The sequence below is a fragment of the Natrix helvetica genome (genome assembly GCF_964273705.1).
Source record: "Natrix helvetica genome assembly, chromosome: 12".
Lineage (NCBI taxonomy): Eukaryota > Metazoa > Chordata > Lepidosauria > Squamata > Natricidae > Natrix > Natrix helvetica.
In genome coordinates this window covers 12,262,929-12,281,004 of record NC_138556.1, presented here as the reverse complement: position 1 = coordinate 12,281,004, position 18,076 = coordinate 12,262,929, and positions in this window count along the sequence as shown.

The window sequence follows — 18,076 nt, the reverse complement described above, 5'->3', positions numbered from 1 at the left end:
CAAAAATTTCAGCAACTGGTTCTCTGCCCATTGCTGGATGGGCGTGGCCATGGCTTAGTCAGCTTCCTGCAGCATGGTGTGGTGGGGGGATGGGTTCACCTTCCCAAGGCTCTGGAGAATTTCCTTGAGCCTCCAGGAAAATTGCCTCTCCTGGGCTTCGGAGGCTCTCTGGAAGCTGGAAATGGGCCCGTTTCCAGCCTACTAGAACCTCTGGGAGGCCCATTTTCTCCCTTGCTGAGCCTCTGCATAGGCCCTGCGCTTACTTTACATCCAAAACAGACCACCTGGAGACTCCTGGGGAGGGGAGGGGTGGGCGGGGCCAGCCAAGGGCAGGATTTGGAGGTTCTCCAAACCGGCCATAACGTTAGCTACGGGTTCTCCCGAACTCGGGCAAACTTGTAGCAGCCCACCTCTGCTTCCAACTCTGTTAATCTGTTTTAAAAAAAAACTCTACAAAAATGACTGAATAATGAATCATGGCAGGAAACTTGTAGGAGAGATCTGGGAGTCAAGAATCAAGTTCTGTTTTTGTTGTTGTTGTTGTGGATTGTGATTTTTTTTTTTTTGTAAGTAGTCCTTCCTACCTGGCCAACGTGGTTCTAAGTCAAAATCTCCTTTGCTTTCCGAAGTGGTTGCCTCCAAACAGAGATTCTTTGGCTCACTGTTAAAACCAAGACCAGATTACGCCCCCCCTCCCCCGCCCCCAGTTTGTCAATCATTACATTTTGGGTAGGTGCCTTGTTTAAATTATCACCCCCAATTTTAGGTTTTTGGTATCTGTCAGTTGCAGGAAGGGCCTGGAGAGGGAGAGCAGCTGATCCAGAGTTCGGCGTTCCCTTTTTCTTTTAACCGTCTAAATTGGCCTCTTTTCGGAGTTCCCACCCAGTGATATAATTCTTGGGAAAAATGCCCTTGCAAGAAATATGGGACATGAGGATTGTAGCTAATGCTCCGTTCTTTTGGGACACCTGCAGAGGTTTGGCCTTTGTTTAGCCGTGGATTAAAAGGAATGAAGAATTTGAGGGCGGGTTTGGATGAAGTTTCACAATAGGGCAAAATGGGCAAACAACAAAGCAGGCATTATGAGCCTCAATCTTGATTGGAATGTGAAAGATTTTTTGTTACTAAGGGATTTAATTCCTGCCCAAATTACCTTCTTAATATTAGCTTTTCCATCAGGGCCATTCTTGGTCCCCCTGGTAATTGAAGGCTACCTGTATTCATCTGAGTCAAAAAATAGATCTGGGGGTCTGATAAAACTACTTTGCAACCCTTTTTAAAAATGCTGTAATTTGTTCTAACTGATGCACTGTAGCTTTTTGTTTTCTTGCTTTAATTTGGCCATTGTTGTCTGCTTCTAATATTAGAATGTTGGAAGCAGTTCAGGTCCTGAAGGAATCAGTCCTGCATTTCTTTAGCAGAATTCCTTTCCTTTCTTCTCTCTTCCTTTCCTTTCCATTCCTTTCCTTTCCTTCTTTCTCTCCTTTCCTTTCCTTCTTTCTCTCTTCCTTTCCTTTCCTTGTTTCTCTTCCTTCCCTTTCTTCTTCCTTTCCTTTCCTTTCCTTTCCTTTCCTCCCTCCCCTCCCCTCCCCTTCTCTTCTTTCCTTTCATTTCCTCTTAAGTCATGTGGAAGCAATTATGATTAAGAGCTTTTGATTATATTCCAAGTTCCACGTGAGTTGTAGTGGTTAAATGTTTTGCTGGGTGGGAAAAGAGGATGTTTGCAAGAGAGGAGGGAAAAGTTGCATCCTTGTTATTCATTACTGGTACTTTTTAAACATTTAGAATTATTGCATCTGCAGATTAGGATGAATCAGGATTGTGCCATGTCAGATCTCAGATGTGTTTGGGGTATAAATTGTTAATACAAAAAAGATATTAACTACAAAAAAGATATTGAGACTTTAGAAAGAATGCACAGAACAGCAGCTAAGATGATGAGGGGACCGGAGGCTAAAACATACAATGAACAGTTGCAGGAACTGGGCATGGCTAGTCTAGTGAAGAGAAGGACCAGGGGAGACATGAGAGCAGTCTTCCAATATTTGAGGGGCTGCCACAGAGAGGAGGGGGTCAAGCTACTTTCCAAAGCATCTGAAGGCCAGACAAGGAATAACGGATGGAAACTGACCAAGGAGTGACTCAACCTAGAAATAAAGAGAAATTTTCTGATAATGAGAGCAATCAATCCATGGAACAGAAGTTGCCTTCAGAGGTTGTGGGAGCTTCATCACTGGAAGCTTTCAAGACTAAACTGAGCTGCCACCTGTCAGAAATGGTATAGGGTCTCCTGCTTGGGCCGAGGGTTGGACTAGATGACCAACAAGGTGCCTTCCAACTCTCTTAATCTGTATCTGTGGTTGAGTCTTTCCACATGACACTTTCTTGCTGGCTTTATATTCAGTGTTAAATCCGAAGTTGGATTTCCTGTAATGAGTCAAAGATCTAGATCTGCAAGTTCTTCAACAACTCTATGACTTAGCTAATGACAAAATAGGGTTTGTATTAAATGTAGTTTATTGAATGAATCACAGTTGGCTTCATTTAGCACGCTCAGCCAGTATCCGTGATTCACAAACCACAATGGCCGGATTCATGATTTGTGCTAAACTGAAAACAAAACATCTATCAGCTTAGCATAATATTTAAACGTAGCCAGCACTTCCAAAATCCCAGTTGTGTTCAGTGGACTCTGAACAGCTGGCAGCAGAATCGGACAGTGAGGAGGTTGGGGAGGAACATGGCCCAGTCCTGGAGTCTGTGGAAGGCTCTGATGAGGGCTCTGTGTCGGAGGCAGAGAGGGGGCCAGAGCCGTATGCCAGTTATCAGCTGCCTTTGGAGTCAGACATCAGTCAGGCAAGACGAACAGCTGGAGCCTGTTCCCAGTGTGCGCATGCGCAGAGTTGCCTGACAAAGGGAACAGCTAAAGAACAGGGGTCGACTTGGGAGTAAGGCCACAGGTGGGCGATGAATGGCCCCTCCCAGAGGACATAAAAGAGGAGCGAAAGGGGAGTGGAGTTTGCAGGAGACAATTAGTTCTCTTAATTGGCTCATGACTCTCCGAGATTCCTTGCCAGGTTTTGCAGATATCGGCCTGGCAAGCTCTCCAAGCCTGACAAGGTCTGTGACTGTAAATCCTCCCTTGAAAGACTTTGTTGGATGTGAATCACCAGAATTCACTGTAAATTAATGAAAAGGGTTTTTGTCAGGACAAGGAGTTTGCTTCATGCTCTTGGGAAGCCTAGCGATTCACTTAACCAAATGTGGTAAGAAAAGTCCTAAAATGGGGACAAATTTCTCACTTAACAACATAAAGTTTGAATTTAGAATATGGCTCAATTATGGTCATAAGTCGAGGGCTACCTGTGTTGCTTCTCCTTCTCCCTTTAACACTTAGCCCTGCTCGTTTCCCTCCAAACTGGTCACTCCTAATTCCAACTTCAGGGAACTGGCTGAGGTAGAGAAGCTAATGCAAAGCAGCAGGCTCGTTTTGCAGGGCTGTGTACATTCTCTCTCTATGATGTCATCCCTGCTGTTGGCTTGGGGCAAAATGCTTTCCACTCCACTGTTGTTGGCGGTTTTATTTATTTAAATTTGCCATCAAAGAGGATGGATCATTGGTATGTTCTCATCCATGTTGGGGATTTAATGCATGCATTAAAAATGAATGAAAGGAGGGTTGTTTTTTTAAAACATCATTCCCAATATAGCTAAACCTCCCTCAAAATCACATTTTCTCCCCCCCCTCCCATAAAAAATGAAAAGCACACAGCCCGCTCTCAGATAAACTAGCAGGAAAACTGATGACATTCTCTAAAACACAGCCCACATTTATTTGATTTTTTAAGATGCATATTCCACCTTTTGTGCAGAACTGCTCCAGGTAGACTAGAGATGAGGGGTCAGCAACCTGTGGCTCTGGAGCCATATGTGGCTCTTTCATCCCTCTGCTGTGGCTCCCTGTCACCAGTTGGCACCACAATTTTGAAAGAAGGTTGGGAGTGGGGCAGGGGTGGGCTCCTGCCAGTTCTAATCTCTTCTATAGAAGAGGTTCCACAAATCTACAGTGCCGTTCAGAACTGGTTCCAGCTCCCTCCCCCCACCCGTCCGCACATCATCAAGATGAAGAGCGAGAGGAGGAATTCTGGGAGTTGAAGTCCACAAGTCTTAAAGCTTTCAACTTTGAACACCCCTGGAGGTTTTTTTCTAAAGGGTTAGGGGTGCAAGGGTCTTGTAACTTGAGAGCTTTAAGACTTGCACACTTCAGTGCCAGAGTTCCTGAGCCAACATGACTGGAGGAGGAATTCTGGGAGTTGAAGTCCACAAGACTTAAAACTGTCAAGTTTGAACACCCCCTGTTTTTTTTAAAGAATTATGGGTGCATAGGTCTTGTAACTTGACAGTTTTAAGACTTGCATGCTTCAAATGCCAGAGTTTCTGAGCCAACATTTTGGGTGCTAAGCAAGAGCGTTGTTAAGTGAGTTTCACCACATTTTACAAGTTGGCCACGCCCACCCAGTCACATGAACTGCCAAGCCACTTCCACCCGGTCACATGGCCGCCAAGCCACTCCCACAAAGCAGGCCACACCTACAGAAGAGGTTCTAAAAAAAATTGAAACCCACCACTGGAGTGGGGGAAAGCACAGCACTCCAGGAAGAGACTCTAGGGCCAGGAGCAGTTTTTCCAGTCAACTCCACAATTGATAGGGCTTTCGGTTAGGACAGGTTAGGACAATAGGAAAAAGAATGCCGTGCTAGGAGGAGACTCTATGGTGGGGGAACCGGACTTCTGGTTGGCTCCAGAATTGAACGGGTGGCTTCCGGTTAGGACCTTTGTGGGTCTTTGAGGGTTTAAAGTTGCCAACCTCTGCCATAAACTATGGTGCTCACATTTTTATTTATTTTATTTATTAAATTTTCAGGTTCTGCCCATCTTCCCTAAAAGGTGACTTTGGACAGCTACCACAATAATTTTGTAAGCCAGGTCGGGTTGAAAACGGCTGGTCCAAAGTCATTCAGTAAGCTTTTGAGGGTGGACAAATAAGATTTTCTTGCTCTTGTCTAGCACCTTAACCATCAGTTCGCAAAATACGATTCATAAAGTATTTAGTTGATGCAACCATATTTTAAAACATAGCCAGGTGACTGAGTAAACCATGATAAAGCAACCTGTAGTTTAATAATAATAAGTTTAATGAATGTCATTCACTTTTAAATCAGCACAATGCACAATTATAACTTAGTGCTAGCCAAAAACAACCCAAACTATCTTGTTCAACAGCATTAAGGATTTTCACCTTTTTGGGGAGGGCAGACTTCTAGTACAGGCTCAGTAATGGAAGTCCATGGTGTAATTATAATTCATCTATCTCCATGTGTAGCTTTCCTTCTGATGTCCCATTGCTTAAAAATGGCTTTAAGAGTGAGATGGGTGGCAAATAAATTGAATAAATAACAAATAATAATAATGTCAGTGCCAAAATGCACAGCAGCCTGCCTGGTTTTGGAATATTGCTGTTTCTGATATCAACGCAGGAGAAGGACAGACAGAGCTTGGGCACAGAGTCAACAGAGGTATCAACTTGGAGCCATTACATTACCACAAAGAGTCCAACTCCGTTTGGATTCCATTGATTCTAGCACCAATTTAATGCTGACCATTAGCTGACTAGATTCTTGTGTATAGTAAGGTAAAGGTAAAGGTTCCCCTCGCACATATGTGCTAGTCATTCCCGACTTTAGGGGGCGGTGCTGATCTCCATTTCAAAGCCGAAGAGCCAGCGCTGTCCGCAGACGTCTCCGTGGTCATGTGGCCGGCATGACTCAATGTCAAAGGCTCACAGAATGCTATTACCTTCCCACCAAAGGTGGTCCCTATTTTTCTACTTGCATTTTTGCATGTTTTCAAATTGCTAGGTTGGCAGAAGATGGGAAAAGTAACGGGAGCTCACTCCGTTATGTGGCGCGAAGGATTCGAGCCGCCAAACTGCCAACCTTTCTGATCGACAAGCTCAGCATCTTAGCCACTGAGCCACCGCGTCATGTATAGACATGAGCAAAAAATCAGCAACTTCACATGTAACTCTGATTCTTTTTGCCTGACATCGGATGTTTATCATGATTTCATACTCTTTCAAACTTTCATTTTTACCAGCCTCTCACCTTCTAGACTGCAGAAGGCACAATCTCCCCTGCCTTTAGGGGTGGGGGGGGAATGAGGTGTGAAACCCCTTCCCATGATGACACATGTTTCTAATTTGAACATTGTTGAAAGAAACAGGAAAACACAGTACTACGGGTGGCTTTCTAACTAGGCAGGTTTCGAGAACGATCTGGTGAGGCAAAGCACTCGGCTCTGAGCTCTTGTGTGGATTGCAACACAACTGTGTTCTCTCTTCCTCCACCCCCGCACTCGCCTTTTCATTTAATAGTGGAGATATTTATAGAAAGCCTTTTCGTGCAATAATCTGCCAGTTGCAGTCACATCATGTGAATATGCTGTCATTAAAATCAGGGTGAAAGGGTAAGAGAAAATATAGAAATTACCCACCTTTTAAATGTTTGAACTTGGCAACAATTAGCTGGGTGGGTCCAAGCTGAAGCTTTTTGTCCAAATTTTAGCAGAAGGGAAGGGTGGGAAAAATTGTTCTTAATTCATTCCACAGCCTGTTTTGTTAAAAATCTATCTGACCCGCTGTGTGATTTACATGAAGGAAACTCATCGACTATTTTGAAATATAGATTTTTAAGGAAGTCTCTTTCTGTTGGCTTTTTAAAATTTTATCCTTGAAGAATTGTGAATGAATTCTACAGAACACATGCACTTGGGGCAGGAAGGATAGTGTCATTCTACACTCTTCGTTTTTCAGCCTATTCAACTGCCTAAAAAATTATCTTGATCAAACTGGAATCGCCAAACAATAGTTATGAAATCAAAAGCTATTTTGGTATTTATGAATGAAACTCTCAAGCTGTTGTTTACAGTTCTTAGAGTTCTCTTTGGCAGGATTTGGTGAATAAAGCTCTCCACTCATTAGAAGAGACGCAGAGAGAGAACAAAAGGTGATTTGAGTTTTAAGAGCTTAAAACGAATCTTGCCAATATATTAATAGGGACACTAACATATTAATATTTCATATTTAGTCATCGATAGCTGCCATTAGAATTCACAATGGGCCAAAAAATGTAAAATTTGCTTCACCCAACATGTTTATGGAGATTCTCAATCATCCATGGTTGTACCAGAGGTGCCTTTCTTCAGAACTGAAGAAGCTTCTTTGATGAGGAGCGAAATGTTTTCCAGGAAAAAGCAAAGCTCAATTGCCTTTTGAAAAACACCTTTGGGACTTCACTCAACATGATAAAGTGTAATGCAACTTTATTTTGCCTTAGCATATGTGCACCTAGTCATTGCACTTCATGTAGTATGCTGTATTATCTGATGTGATGGATGGATTTTAAATTTATTAATTGCTTAATATACACAAAGACAGAGTGCCTTTCTCACAAAGTCAGAGGGAATCTGCTAGGACATTTCCTCATAAACAAAAAAAAAAAACCAGAGTTGGAAGGAAACTTGGAGATCTTCTAGTCCTACTATGGCACATGTGCCCAAAGCGTCACGCGAAGCCATGTCGCCCGGCACGCACAGCCTTGCCTGCTTGTCTTCTGGGTTTCTGGTGCGCATGCGCATGAGACAACCAGCTGTCCTTCAGCAGAAGGCAGTGCCAAAAACTGGTGTGCACATGTGTGCCTGCCAGATGATTGTCAGGTGTGCATGCATGCTAGAACCTGGAAGTTCGGCTTTTCCGAAGTGCAGCCCCAACAAGCATATGCACGCCCACATATTTCCGCGCAGTGGTGGGTTTCAATTTTTTTTAGAAGCTCGTAGGTGTGGCTGCTTTGTGGGAGTGGCTTGCTGGCCATGTGACTAGGTGGGAGTGGCTTGCCATCCACGTGACCAGGTGGGAGTGGCTTGCTGGCCATGTGACCAGGTGGGAGTGGCTTGCCAGCCATGTGACTGGGTGGGCGTGGCCAACTTGTAAAATGTGGTGAAACTCACTTAACAACGCTCTTGCTTAGCAACCAAAATGTTGGCTCAGAAACTTCAGCATGTGAAGCACGCAAGTCTTAAAGCTGTCAATCTACAAGACCCTTGCACCCCAACCCTTTAGGAAAAAAACCCCCAGGGATGTTCAAACTTGACAGCTTTAAGACTTGTGGACTTCAACTCCCAGAATTCTTCATCTTGATGATGTGCGGACAGGCGGGGGGAGAGAACTAGAACCGGTTCTAAACGGCACTGTAGATTTGTGGAACCTCTTCTATAGAAGAGGTTATAACTGGCAGGAACCCATGCCGGTTTCCGCGCGACCTTTTTGGTACTCGGTGCCGAAAAAGTTTGTCATCACTGTTCTAGTCCAACCCTCTGCTCAAGTAGAAGACCCTATACCATTCCAGATGTATGGCAAACAAAAAGCAGTCAAATTTTAAAACAAATTGTAAAAGTGTGTGCTTTTTTAAAAAATACTATTTGTTTCTCAGAAATGGTCCTGCCACATAGAACAACCTTGGAAAGCCAGTTGGCTCTAGTAGCTAAGACACTAGGTTAGAAACTGGAAGATTGTGAGTTCTAATCTTATTTTAGGCACAAAATCCAGATGTTTGACCTTGGGCCAGTTATTCCTTCCTAGGAAGAATAAAATGGCAAATCACTTCTGAAATTCTTGACAGGAAAACTTCAGGGACATGTCTGGGTGGTTATCAGGAGTCAGCTCTGACTTGAAGGCATAAAATAATAATAACAACAACAACCATATATTCTTACTTGAACTTACAAGGTAGAATAAGAAAGAGAGTGTTTGAATTTTTTTTTTTAAATCCTCCTTTTTCCTATTCTGTTTTGTACCTTTTGAATTATAAGCTTATGGAAAGGATTTATTTTCCTTTCCAAATTATTATTTTTTCTGAGAAAATCCTTTCATACCAGTATGCAGATAAAATATAAAAGTCCTCCTCCAAATGGCTTTTTTAGAATGAACGCTAACAAATATTTTTGGTCCTAAATGTTTTGGACGCTCTTTCCAGAGATCTCAAGAATCCTTTGAGAACTTAAAGGAGACTCTAAAGAAAACTCATTATATCACTGTCTACTTTCCAGTTTCAGATAATATATTTCCAGACTGATATTTCCACGCCAGAAACTCCTCAAAACAGGACTTTGGGGGTGAGTCAACTAAATTATATCACTTGAAGCATCCTGTATCTCTTGAGCTCAAAGGGAGAGAAGGGGGGGGGGGGGGTTAGACCTAAATAACTTATTACTTTTATTTTAAGAGCCTCTTCCTGGATGGATCAAACAATTAATTATCAGCTCAAGTGGCCCAAGCAGAAATACATATCTAAGACACTTCCGTCCGTCTACTTCTTGCTTGTGTCTGAGTAGATTCTGTAGGCAGCAAAACAAATAATCTCATGATTAACTTTTCTTAAAAGAAGAGTTGGAAATTTTATCATCCTTTTTTACCTTTGAATTCATGTTCAGCACAAAAGGAAATGGGAAGAGTAAGATAAGGGTAGGATAAGCTTTCCCTGTATTTGTTCCTCATCTGACTTACTATCAGAAAAATCAGTTTTTCTGTTTAAAACAAAACAAGATACTCCCTCGTCTCTCTTCTGTGCTCCAAGCTGTAGTTTAGCTAGAAATGAACTTCCCTTTGTATTTTCTTAACCTAGTTTTACATTAATTTTGTCATTCTGTAGGCTCTCCTAAAATGTTTTGCTGTGGGGTGTGTGTGTGGAACCCAAATGTCCTCCTCAATCTGAAACAGTACAGTCCTGCAAAAATCCCTGCTAATTATTTTGCTGATTCTATAGCTTGGCTGCCACTTAAAAAGGTAAAGGTTCCCCTCGCACATATGTGCTAGTCTTTCCTGACTCTAGGGGGTGGTGCTCATCTCCGTTTCTAAGCCGAAGAGGCAGCGCTGTCCGAAAACGGCTCCATGGTCATGTGGCCAGCAACGCTCAACACTGAAGATGCACGGAACGCTGTTACCTTCCCACCAAAGGTGGTTCCTATTTTTCTATTTGCATTTTTATATGCTTTCGAACTGCTAGGTTGGCAGAAGCTGGGACAAGTAACGGGAGCTCGCTCCGTTATGCGGCGCTAGGCATTCGAACTGACGAACTGCTGACCTTTCGGATCAACAAGCTCAGCATCTTAGCCACTGAGCTACCACGTCCCTCATGTGACTTTAGGATGCTGCAAATGGCCATAAATATGAGCTAGTTATCAAGTACCCAAAATGCAATTATGCAATGGGGGGGGGGGAGCCATCAGAACTTCAGAACTGGGTCATAAATAGTTCTGGTGAGGTACATCATAACTCCAAATGGTCATTAAGCAAGGACTACCTGTATTGTTTCTTGTTGCTTGTGAGATTTGCTTCATATGCATCTGGGGAACCTTTACCTTTAAAGTCACATGACTGAAGATGTTTGACATTTTTTTTTCATTTTCCATTTTCAAATTTAGTTCTGGTTTCTAGAACAAACAACTATCCATCCAAGAAAATGGGTTCATTTAACAACCACTGCAAGCTAAGTCATAAAATTAGGAATGTAGCCCACTTAATAATAATCAAACTTAATGATCATAATTCTGGGCTCAATTATGGTTGTAAGTTGAGGATTACCTATAGAACAATAACACCAACATGAGAACTGTATTCTTCAACAAACCCAGATCCTCCACATCTACATCAACAGCATTTGCACAAGCCTCCACAATTCCATGCACAAGATTAGAGCCAACATCTGCCAGCAGCCTCCCTCTGGACTTTACGTAGGACAAGAAGCGCCAGCTTTGTACAAAAAGAATTAATGGAGATACATGTGATCTCTTGACTCAAAACAAGGACAAAGAAATGTTAGAGCATTTCAACCTCCAAGAGATTCCGTGGCAGACCTTGAAACGGTTGTTTTGGAAAAGCAGACCTTCAACAGCGCCGCTGAGCAAGACATTGTTGAACCCATATGCCTCAAATGTTTTGGGCTACCTCAAGAGAGTCTGAACAAACATGAAGGGCTTTAACCCATCACAATTGTTAGCTGCAATCGGCATAACCAGCCTCTCTTCTTCTCCTGTCCTCCCAAATCCATTCTAGGCATCTGATGAAGAGAACCGCAGCTCCCAAAAACTTGTGCTTTTTAATAAAATTTGTGAGCTGGAAAAGATGCTCAAGAAAATAGGCTCAAGATCCAAATGGATCTTGACAGACTTCAACACTGGGCCCAATCTAACAAAATGAAATTCAATGTAGAGAAAAGTAAAGTCTTACACTTAGGCAAGAAAAACCAAAAGTATAAACATAGACTGGGTGAAACCAGGCTTAAGAGCAGTGACTGTGAGAGGGATCTTGGGGTTTTAGTGGACAACCAGCTAAATATGAGTTAGCAGTGCGCAGCGGCAGCCAAAAAAGCCAATGCAATCCTAAATTGCATTAACAGAGGGATACAATCAAGATCAAGTGAGATACTAATACCACTCTATAAAGTCCTAGTGATGATTAGGGGACTGGAGACTAAAACATATGAAGAACGGTTGCAGGAACTGGACATGGCTAGTCTAGTAAATAGAAGGACCAGGGGAGACATGATAGCAGTCTTCCAATATTTGAGGCGTTGCCACAGAGAGGAGGGGGGGTCAAGCTCTTTTCCAAAGCACCTGAAGGCCAGACAAGGAATAATGGATGGAAACTGACCAAGGAGAGATTCAACCTAGAAACAAGGAGGAACTTTCTGACAGTGAGAACAATCAACCCATGGAACAGAAGTCGCCTTCAGAAGTGGTGGGAGCTCCATCACTTGAGACTTTCAAGAAGAGATTGGACATTTGTCATTTGTCACCAATGGTGTAGGGTCTCCTGCTTGAGTGGGGGGTTGGACTAGATGTCCTATAAGGTCCCTCCCAGCTCTGTTAATCTGTTAAAAGATGCTGCCTGACTCTTGATTTTCCCCCCCCTCCCTGTACCGGGATTTTCACACAAACTCAAGTTTCGCTGCTACCATGTGTCTAGAATTTGAGATTTGCCCTTGGCTCTGTATTAAATTACTCACTTTAAATATTTACATGTAATATCAACAGATGGTTGAACAAGCACCAGATTAGAACTAGTGAAAATATGTCTGCTGTATTTGAAATGATTTTCTTCCCTTGCATGTAAGGGAAACGTTCATAAGCAAAGCGAGGCAATTCATCTAAATCAGTGTTTTTGAAACTTGCCAACTTGAAGAGGCATGGAGTTCAACTCCCAGAATTCCCCAGCCAGCACAGCTGAGGAATTCTGGGAGTTGAAGTCCTCGCATCTTCAAGTTGCCAACCCTGACCAAAATGCTTGTCTGGAAGCACTCAAGCATCTCACCCTGTGGCAGACAGAACCTTCGGTTGTCCTTTAAAACCGGCTTGGCAGGTTTCTGAAAATACATTTTTGAAAAAATACGGGACACAGAATCATGGCCTCCAGTTATAAGAAAAGAAACACAGGTTGAAACTAGAGTTAACGGCGTAATGGGAAGAGCAATTTGATGGCAGACCCAATGGTGTCCTTCCTTTTGGCCCCGTGTCATCAGGGAGATGTAATTTATTGTGGATTCTGCCCAGCGCATAGAGCTTGAGTTTCTTGTTAGCCACAATAGCCTCTTTCAACTCTATAATTCAATCACTACAAAGTCCCGCAAAGTCCCGGAGTTAGAAAGCAAAATAAGCATTAAAATGTGAACACACACACACACACACACACACACACACACACACAGCCTTCTATGAATAGCCCAAGAGAATTAGTTTAAACTCATTGCATTTAATTGGCTCTTAGGAGCTTAAGAGGGACACAAATACGGTAGTCTCTTTATGGCATCAATTATTGCTAGCCCTAACCTATCATGGGTTTTTTTTTTCTTTCAATTAAGTACTGACCTCTTTTTATTTTGGGGCAACTCTGCTCTACTTCTCGGGGCATTTTTGCTGAGAAACTCTACCAAGGTCTGTAGAAGAGCTATTCTAGCCTAAATCGGCCAATAGGGCTGAAATGATTTTTCACTCATAACGCTAAAGGAATCTTTTTTAATTCAGAAAAATCAGATCCAAGGTAACCTACGGTCTAATGTGGGGGTTTCTCTCTCCTCCCCCAAAGCTTGGCAACTTGAAGACATGCAAACTTCACTTCCCAGAATGATGACTGGGGAATCCTGGGAGTTGAAGTCCACAAGTCCTAGAGTCGCCAAGTTTGAGAAACACAAACAGGTAACCGGACATGGAGGTGCACCTTTTTATGCTGCAATCCTAAAATCCAGTTTGGCTGCATTTACAAATGACTGCGGAGCACAAACTAGTCCAACCGGATTTATCCAGATATAGTAGGGAAAACCATCCCCAAAAGGGTTTAATAAGAAAGCAGTAGCTAAACCACGAGGGCATTGTGGCATGCATAGATAGCCTCATTTGAGAGTCCCCTTCATATTTTTCAGATGTGGAATGTAGTACAGGGCAGTTTTTGTTCTTAAGGCTATTTTTTGTCTGAGTCCAATGTTTTCCTTACCAGTGTAGCTCTGACATGGCAACTTTGCATTCACATTCGGTGGTGGGTTTCAAATTTTTTTAGAACCTCTTCGGTAGGTGTGGTCTGCTTTGTGCGAATGGCTTGCCGGCCATGTGACCGGGTGGGAATAGCTTGCCAGCCATGTGACTGGGTGGGCGTGGCCAACTTGTAAAATGTGGTGAAACTCACTTAACAACGCTCTTGCTTAGCAACCAAAATGTTGGCTCAGAAACTCTGGCATTTGAAGCACGCAGGTCTTAAAGCTGTCAAGTTACAAGACCCTTGCACCCCTACTTCTTTAGAAAAAAAACCCAGGGATGTTCAAACTTGACAGCTTTATGACTTGTGGACTTCAACTCCCAGAATTCCTCCTCTCGCTCTTCATCTTGATGATGTGCGGACGGGTGGGGGGAGGGAGCTGGAACCGGTTCTAAACGGCACGGTAGATTTTTGGAACCTCTTCTATAGAAGAAGTTACAACTGGCAGGAACCCGCATGCTCAGTTATTCATGGAAAGGGCACCCACATCCTGAAGCCATAACCAGAACAAACTATGGCGGTTGCAGTCATCTATCACACTAAGTTGGCACCAAGTCTATTTATTTGCTCCCTTTTGAGGCAGTTTTTGACTGCTGTTGACTTCCTGGACTATTCCTGTAGTTTCTTGGCAAAGGTTTTTTTATTTTTTTTGCTATTGCCTCCTTGCTAGGCGACTATGCTGGCTTCATGCCTGAAATAGAACTAGAATTCCCAATCTCCTGGTCTCTATCCTGGTGCCTTAACCACTACACCAAAGAGGCTTGGTATAAGTTTGATAGCTTAATTACCAAGTTTTCCTGATAATAAGACAGGGTCTTATTCCCCCCCCCCAAATAAGCGCTTGACCTTATTTTCAGCGGCATCTTATTATTTTTGCGGTGCGCCGGCAGGGGTCACCTCATGGCTGCTGCTGTGTTGCACTGCTGCGGCAGCACAAAACAGCTGCTTGTGGCCATGCGCATGCTTCCAGACATGCTTCCCAGGACTCTGTACCCTACTGTCAGGCCGGCCATGCCGCTGCGACCGGATGTCCCATTGCTGCCTCCCTGTTCTTTGCTAATGGCTTTTGTGGCAGCCATTAGCGTGACAGAAGGGGTGTGGTGGCTAGGGTTGTGGGAGCAGCTGTTAGGTAAGGGCATTTGGGGTGTATGGGGCATGTCCTCCCCTCTGGCCTCACTTCCTCACCCCGTGATATTTGTGTGGCAGGCAGCCAGAGGAAATGGCGGGGACCGGCTGCGCACGGTTTCAATATTTTTGGGGAGGACTTTTTTTGGGGGGGAGGGCTTATTTTAGCACATGCACTCAAAAGCCTGATTGGGCTTATTATCCGGGGAGGTCTTATTTGTGAGGAAACAGGCTAGAAACCATGGTTTAAAAAGTCACATGGGAACCTTATTCCCAAGTTGTACACCCGTTGGTTGACAGAGCTGTTGCTTCCCCACCCGCCCAAAAAATTTTTTTTTAAAGCACCGTTCATCCCATCTGAAAGTAAAAGAGCTTCCCAAGTGAAAAGATGGAAAGACAGATCAGAGGGAATGCAGTGGACCTTTTTCCCTCCTTTTACAGGAAATGGATGAAATCTAGGCTGAAATAATTTCTCAGCCTGTTTTTTTTTTAAACTGCTGCTGTGGAGGAAACATATCCTGTTAACAACAGGAAACCAATAGCTTTTGCTAAGTAACTGAGTTCTGAGGACCAATATGGGGAGGCGGGAAAAATGGAGAATGGCAGCCTGCTTGAGGATGCAAGGGAGCGATTAAATGGTCTGGAAACACAATGCAAATGCAGCCAGACTGTTGCTCCTTAGGGCACATGATCTCTGTGTTGCACCCCAACAGGGGAAGAGGAAACTGTGTGCAGGCAAATGCATGTGTGGGAGACATTAAACATTGCTTTTTTTAAAAGGAGACTCTTAGAAGGGAATATAGTCCTTTAAAATCAGGAACGTATTCAGGAAAAGTAGTGTGTTGCTTTCTTCCCTTGTGAATTTTATTCGTTTGAAGATGATTCTTTCATGCATCTTCTCTAGTTCTTTTTTCAATGGCAAAGATACCCCATACAGCACCAGAGCCATGGTTTTAGTTGTATGTATGGGGATGCTGAAGGTGGCTCAGTGGCTAAGATTCTGAGCTTGTCGATCAGAAAGGTCGGCAGTTCGAATCCCTAGCACCATGTAACGGAGTGAGCTCCCGTTACTTGTCCCAGATTCTGCCAACCTAGCAGTTCGAAAGCACGTAAAAAATGCAAGTAGAAAAATAGGGACCATCTTTGGTGGGAAGGCAACAGCATTCTGTGTGCCTTCGGTGTTTAGTCATGCTGGCCCATGACCAACAAGACGTTTTCAGACAGCACTGGCTCTTCGGCTTTGAAATGGAAATAAGCAATGCCCCCTAGAGTTGGGAACAACTAGCACTTATTTATCTTTTATGGGGATCTGGGGTTTTAGGTCCTGCATTATGGTCTCTGCTAAGAGTCCCAAGACTGATTGGTTAGGCTCATGATTCTGGGTATTTTGATCTTAAGTGTGTTTTGTAGTACTGCTGCCATGGATTCTGGATCTATGGACCCGAAGAGTGCTCCCACAAGAGAAGCTGTCTAAGAACATTATTCAAACAAGTGCAAATGCTGGCTGGGGAATTCTGGGAGTTAAAAGTCCACCCATTTTAAAGTTGCCAAGTTTGAAAAACACTGATGTAAGCCTTTTGCAAGTCTGTGGAAGAATGTGAGCTCTACGGAGTCACGATTCTACCATTTGCAACTCCAACTTCATAGCAGTCAAAATTTTGCCACAGATTGGGAGGGCCTTGTTATTACTGTTTATCTCTTGAACTGGGGCTGCAGTAGGTGATAGGAGCTCCAAGAGCACTTCCTTTCACACACACACCCCTGCTCTACCATCTCTATGTTTCCAGGGGGGGGGGGGAAACCTCTCAAGGTAAAGATTAAGCACATATTCCAAGGCCAAATTATCTGTTTACTCACAGTGACATTAGCAGAGAGACACAGTCCAAAAGCAGAATTCAAAGTTGCTCAAGTAGCAAATTCAAGACCCAACTAGTGAAGGTCCAAAAGGACAATGACAAAGCTGAGACACAGAACTCCAAAGAAGGCTGTTGATGAGTTACCCAAGCATCCGTCTCTGCTCGGGGAGGCTCTTTGATTCAGGAAGCTCCCTCAACCCCACCCAAGCCCAGCTGTTACTCATTATTTTAAGGCTGCAGAGCTACTCTTAATTCCCAAATAGACAATTGTTTTCTTGGTGGCCTTTGAAGTTCGGAATTCCTCCTCAGATAGCAACAGCAACCAAAATATCATGTTTACAAATCGGGCTAAGCCACGATGTGTTTGCCTTTTTTTTACCATGGCACAAACCCAGCTACTGTGCTTTGTTTAACTATGGTTTATGCCATATATTAACCTGGTCTCCAGGGATTAAACCATAGGAAAACAAAGAAAAGCTTAACACAATGAGCAAATTCAGCCAAATTTGGCTGAACTTCATGTCAAGCAGGCCTCCCTCAGCAAACAAGAAAGAAACCACTTAACTCCATTTTGCAGAATTAAGAGTACCTTTACTGGTTCTGAAAAGATAGCAGCTAAGCAAAGCAAGATCTGAGGCAAAAGCGCGCGAAATCATACATATCAATATGTGACCAAACCCTTCCCCCTGGTAGCCCTCATCCCACTGTCCAATCTGTAAATCCCTTAGGTGTCATGTGAGTTCTTCAAGGAGCATCATCAGGTTGGTATGCAGGACAGTTGGCCTTGACCGATACCAAGCACTAATCTCCACTAGACCATATTCCAAAAGGAAGAAAGGAGGACATGCCTCCCAAGAGTGTGTCCATGTTGTTTTCCTTACAACAATGCAAAAGAGTTGTGCTGTAACCTCATTGTGGTTTTAATTCACTGACCAGCCCACCTTGAAATGTCCTTTATGGTCTTTCATCCAAATGCTAATCAGGTCTGATCCTCTTACCGTGTTTCCCCGAAAATACAATGTGTCCTGATTATAAGGCCATGCCACATTTTTCTGGTGGGCAAAAATATAAGCCCTCCCCCGCAAATAAGCCCCCTGGACAACCCCCCACCTCTGGCCAGGCAGAGCACTGCTTACCAATCTAGCGGTATCCCGAAGATGCCAAGCCGCGGGAACCCAGGGGGGGGAGGCAAAGGTGATCACGTTGCTTGGCGCCTTCGGGGTACCGCTAGGTTGGTAAGCGACGCTGTGCCCAGCTGAAGAGGGGGGTTGCCGGGCGGCTGCTTTCTTGCGAGCGGGCTCCCAAAGAGCCGGGCACAGCCTCAGGGGCGAACGGCTGTGTTGTGCTGTCGCAGCAGTGCAACACAACAGCAATGAAGTGACCACGCTCACGAGCAGCCACCCGGCAAACCCCCTTTCCAGCCGGGCACAGCACCATTCACTGACCTAGGGGTATT